This window comes from Anopheles darlingi, chromosome 3 (genome assembly GCF_943734745.1).
Source record: "Anopheles darlingi chromosome 3, idAnoDarlMG_H_01, whole genome shotgun sequence".
NCBI lineage: Eukaryota > Metazoa > Arthropoda > Insecta > Diptera > Culicidae > Anopheles > Anopheles darlingi.
In genome coordinates this window covers 53073542-53079541 of record NC_064875.1, presented here as the reverse complement: position 1 = coordinate 53079541, position 6000 = coordinate 53073542, and the positions used below count along the sequence as shown (strand labels likewise).

The following is a 6000-nucleotide window of genomic DNA, read 5'->3' as shown; positions in this document are numbered from 1 at the left end:
TGTTTGACTACATACTTTTGGCTTCCTAGTCAGTTGTCAGCAGAAACCCCCTAGACCTTGTTGCTTGTTCGGTTGTTTCTTTAGATGTGTACAAAGAAATGCTCTCATGTAGTTCACCTGAGCTACGATGAAGTGGATTTTGTTTGTAGAGCTAGCGTACTGGTCGCGGCATTAGAATCAGGCGCTGTATTGAAGAGATAGTTGACACAATTTTCTAGTGATTTAGCGAATCTGAATATTTCGATTGAGTTTTTAAATCCTGTTACTTCCGTTCCGTTCAAGATTAAATTAAATTATCAGGTTTCAAGAAGACTGTCATTTGAGACCGAAGCTGCATTACAATGGCTTTTGCGTATTATCATCCAAATGTACTACACGACCGTAACGCACTTTCATCCACGTGCGGTTCATTTCGTTTTATCGCCGACAGTCAAATGGTACCAGTCAACTCAACACCGAGGATCCACCGAGAACGCGTGACACCTTACGGTGCCATCGGAATCGGTGCTGGTGTCGGGGAAGCATTCATTTAACTTTTCATATTGAAACATCCGGGCGCATCGTTAGTGCTGTGCTGGAAACCCCTAACATCGGCGAAAGGGGTTGATCCGTACGCCAGAGCTCTCGTAGCTTTAGCTTTAGCGACCGGCAGCCACTGCGCAACGCAGTCGCAACGATATCACGGAAAATGTTGAAAATTTAATGCTCTGCATTAGTTTTTATGCGTTATTGATAAGCCATTAAACGGTCCGGTGCCGGAGCTGTCCCCGTTAGTTAGAGCTGTGTGTGTGTATGTGTATGTATGTTAAATGGGAAATATGGATACATTCGCATGTGCGGTACGAATCCGCACGATGAACATTTCACGCTTCACGTTGTCACAACATGACCTGCCCTGGTAATATGACTCGCAACACTGGATACCGATACTTGGTTTGCAAGTATCACGTATCCTTTTTTTGTTGTTGTGTGCTTCCAAGTGCTGCAGGAAAACGGTATCGAACGACGGCCATCCTCACGACGAAGGTGACATCACTCTACACTCTACGCACCGTTGCTGTCGTCGTTTTCGTTGGCACCGTCGTCGTCCTCGTCATCGTCGTCGTTGATGCCAACGTTGTCCAGGGGCACCGGCAGCACTGGGAATCAATTTCGATGATCATTCTCGTTTACGGATGTAATTGTAATTGCGTTTGGTACGGGTCATCGCGCTTCGCCGTATTGGGCTCCGGTATCTGCGTTCGAATCAGCTCGAACGCGAGCGTTATTCCGGCTTGCGTAATCGATTAGACGCCATCGGCGTCCAAGCGTCAGAACGATACTACGCTAACAGTTCCTGTAGGGGATCAGCTCGATAAATGGAAAATAGTATCAAATAAAATTATTTAAAATAGCTTCTGATATCCTAATATGAACGTTTTAAGTTTCTTTGCAATCACGTTTTGTGGAATAGTTGATGTAACATGTGCGTATAGTTATAGCTTTGCACATTCGTACGTTTGATAAATTTGCTCCTTTAATGCATACTCCACCCATTCTTCAGCGTCATTCAAACGAGCACACACATACACTTTATGCGTACGGTGCCGTGAGCGTTGATTAAAAGCCACCGATGGCGCAACGGGGCCGTGCCAAGGGGCCAGGGGTTTACCTTTTGTGCCATAAATTATCTTTCACCTTCGGTGCCGTGAACTTCTCCTTTTCATTCGTTTGTGGTGCGTGCAAATTGGATGGATATGTGGCTTTTACAACACCGCACCACAGGCTCCCAGTGGGCCCCCGAGAAAGAGCGTGCCTTTATGGGCGCATTAGGCTGAGTTTCGCTTTTCATTTTTCCCTGCCGCTCCCGTCTTTGCCGAGTTTGGTCGAAACATCAAACAGCAAACCGGATGAACCGCCAGGTGAGGATGCAGAACGCTGGAAGGAAAGAATCGCATCGAGAGATCACCAACGGTTTGCGTGCCCCGTAAAGAAAGGTGAAATATTTGTGAAAATAAGGGAATTACCTTCGTCGGCTGCTAAATAATTCGCGATCGAGCGAGTCAGCGACGAGCGACGGTAGACTACCGTCAATCGTAATACATGAACATCCCCGCCGTCCGATTCACGGTGGTGCACTGTTCCAAACTTTGTCTTGCAGTACTCCGAAAAGTCTACGCTTTAGTCGCCTTTCGGTGCTAAAACCAGAGCGGAAAGTAAAGTAATACAAAACCTGCACAAAACAAATACGAAAGCTCACGCCACGGTCGAATGGGCGGCTATCGTTAATACAACATTGATTATGGTAACTGGAACTGGGGATTCGCTGAAGCTGAAGCTCCAACCAAGAACCGGAACGCAGTCAGAACCGATGGGTGGTGGTCGGCAGAAGGGACGAGCAAAAGTATAAAGAATGCAAAACAGGAAACTTGGTGCAGATGGTGTGTGTGTGTGTGTGTTTTTGCTAACGCTGAGAGTGTGTGCGAGGTGCACCCACAATCGATACCTTGCGATACATGGTTTCGAACCATCCTCCCAGCATGGAGAGAGAGAGAGAGAGAGAAAGTGGGAAAGTGATAGACAGTGTAAACATTCGCACCATGCTACCATTTCCGAGGCGCAGGTCATGAAAAATGCATTACTTTTTCATCTTTGGCTTAGCGTCAGCAGCCGGTATTCCAGCGAACGTTCCGTGAAACAGATGCTCGAGAAGATGCAGGATACTTTCGCAAACGAGCCGATATTCAGAGCCAACTGCCTCGTTCGATAGAAGACGCCGGTTTGCTGGGTGGCGCGGGGTGGGGGAGTGTCTTTATTTTAACATTGTTATTCAGTCAAACATAAGCAGCAGTTGTCATGCGCTGCATTACCGCAAACCAACGAACGTAAATGTTGACTCACAATACGCCAACTCGGAGTAAAATTCTTCACTCTGCCGACTTGGCTGCTTCAACTGGAAGATGGCATAAGTGCGAGACTTGAAATTATCTCTTTGGCGAGTCGTAAAATTAAGTACCGCAGGCAGCTGTGCTAAATGATTCCAGAATATCGGCTACGCAACGAGTATACGCATCGCTCACCAAACTGTGAGTCTGCCCCGAAAGTCAATATTCGCAACGCAACGTTTGGCCCTCACCTCACCCATCGAAATGTTGCTGATACACACGGGCACGTAGTACAGAAATTAAGAAAATAAACAATCCTCTTACACACTGCAGCTAATGAACCAATTACTTGAAATGGTTACATTGTTATCTTTTCGGGAGGGGTCGCTGTTTTTCGCTCGTTCTTTCCGTTTTTCGCTTCGGGTTTTAAGAAACCACTTCCCTTACTCCAATGCTGCCCATAAATAACGCTGCTGCACTGTACACTGTGCTCCCAGTGCGACCGCCAACCGAACCGGGTTGCGTTCCGGGTTGCGGCTGGTTTACTTTTAATTTTTCAGTTTTATGTTCTTGTCGGGTTTCCCTTCCTTTCGCTCGACGCTTCCTTCGATTGGTTCGATGTTATTTTTGGGGTTCCACCACGGTCGGTTCCACCATTGCGGTTCGTTGGCTTTGACTTCGATGCTAGCTAGGTTCGTGAGCAATACACGGTGCGGTAGAAAACAGCCATTATAACCCACCTTCCAGCCGGTGAACTTGCTGGACCCACCAGATGCCTTACGCCATCTGGATTTTTTCTCCCACAAAGTGCCATTTCGGTTGGCTCTATCGAGCACACGGTACCACTCACACCATCTCAGCAGAATGATGGCTTTTCATTTGAGATACCTACCGATGGAATGGTAAATGAGACCTCTTTGGTTTGGGATCAATGACTTTTTCAGCTGTTTCGATGACCTCACAGCATTTGATTTATGTTCTGAAAACATATAAATTATGACCATCGTTCGGTGTATGAGCGTTTCCCTTTCATTCGTCTGACAGGTGAGCGAAGACGTTTCAAATCAATTCATTTCACTTATCGAACCTGAGTGTCGTGCGAGTGCAAGGTACAAATGCAGCAGAAAGGACACTTACCAAGTTGCTTGAAACAGGCGAAACATCCCGACACTACTGATGATTGTTTGATTGTTTTTCATGTTGTGTTCAAAGTAACACACTCAAACCCTCCTCGAATTCTCGATTCTTTGCACGCTTGACTCAAATCATTAGGATGTTCTATATGCTGTTGGGCACCCTCGGCTGCCCATCAAAGAGAAGGCCCATTCCAACATCCTTTTCCCACGCGCCAAGTGCGCCCCTAAGCAATGTGACTTTTCGCGAGCTGACAGCTTAATCGAAAGACACGTCCTTTACCAATCCGTGGCGTGTGGCGCCAGCATTTCGCTCGTCGGCCACCGTTGGTCCGCTCTATTTCCGTATGGAACTGACATCTTTTCTTGGATGCCAAGAAAACACACATACACATACACAAGATCACGATCACGCCGACACCTTTCGCTGCGCGATGACGACTTCGGTCGGCAGAACCGGTCGGAAGTCACCGATTCGATGGCGATGTACACCGTGGAATCGATTAAATACTTTCATCGCATCACATCGTAGGAACGGGTGCCACTCTTGGATCCCTTCCGGCTTCACTTTCATACTCATCGCCGAATGAAAAGAAAAAAAAAACCTTCCGAAAATAGCTCGACAAGGCCACTTAGACTAATGGCCGCCGCTGCCGCGAGTAGAGCCAAAACCAAAACCAAAAAGATGGGGAAAAAAAGAACGAACGACCAGCAACACTACTGGTACACCAAAGGGTGACAGAAAATTGATTCTCCCAATCAATCATCCGGGGCGGTCCGGGGGACGATTCCATGGTGCTCCAAAGAAGCTGCTGGCGCTGCGGTTCCCGTTTCCAACCCGAGCGAGCTTGTTGACATGTGTTTTCTTCAACCGTGTCACTGCCAACATGTGTCCCGGCACCTTCTGGACCTTCACTCGATGGACGTTGATGATGATGATGATGATGATGTCCATGGACGGATCATGATGCGCCGCTGAGCGACAGCGTAATTAGTACCTGAGTCAGCGTTCCATACGCCTTCTGTTGCCCTTAACCGACCTCACACCTTACACCTTTTCCTGTTAACTGGATGGTGCTGGTGCCAAAGAACATCTAACATTGATCCGAATCGCGTATAGCGCCACCACTATCTGTAGTTTCCATCAACACCGTAACATAGATACACATCATACGGGGTGCGAAATGAGATTGTGTTGAAACGGACTGTGAGCAAAAAAAAAAAAACGAGGCATCAACAAACCATCATAAGTCGTAAAAAAGATTGTAACATGCAACTAGCACCGAGCGTCTGTATGCTGCAGTAGCCCTTTCCGTGTCCCTAACCCCTGCCAGCCTTACGGTTTCGGAATGCGCACATGCGCTAACCGAATCGGCAATTCAGCCAGGAGGTACGCGTCAAACCCTGGTATTCTGTTGCGTGATCCAAGGATCGGACAGGGGGTAAGAACAAGCAGAAAACCACTACGCAACGCGCAACGCGACGCTATGCGATCGTTTGTCGCGAAAATTTATATTTAAATTTTATTCGTCCTCGATAGCCACAACGACGACGACGACGACGACGGCGATGGTGACGGCGATTGGTTGTATTGCGCGGGGCAGTGCAGGGTGCTTTACTTAAAAGTGGACAAGGCAGGAAGGGTTTTAATTTTTTTCTATCATTTTTCGCGCGACTCTTATGCTTTCGTTGCGTTATTTAAGCGCAATTTCTGTGCTCTTAACGAAGAAACCTTGGTCCACCGCATCGGGTTGGATAATGTTACCGGTACAGCTAACGGCGTCGGTCATTGCCTCACGTCACTCTTCACGCTCTCACTTATGGCTTGCACACACACACGCACACATACACACATATACACACCACCACCAACACGGCTTTTAATAATATCTCCACCCCTTGCTCCGTTCAGCTATGAAATTGTTGGTTTTACGTGTAGTTAGTGCGCTGTTGGTCCCTTAAAACATTCTGCACATTAAAATATTTCATTGCTCAAAGTGACA

The 6000-nt window shown here is 47.3% G+C and overlaps 1 protein-coding gene across 11 annotated transcripts in view; it reads left to right on the top strand.

The window, feature by feature from the left end:
• LOC125955160 (glutamate-gated chloride channel) overlaps positions 1-6000 on the top strand; it is an 89132-nt gene that overhangs the window by 7575 nt on the left and 75557 nt on the right. The gene's annotated exons all lie outside the window — the stretch shown is intronic.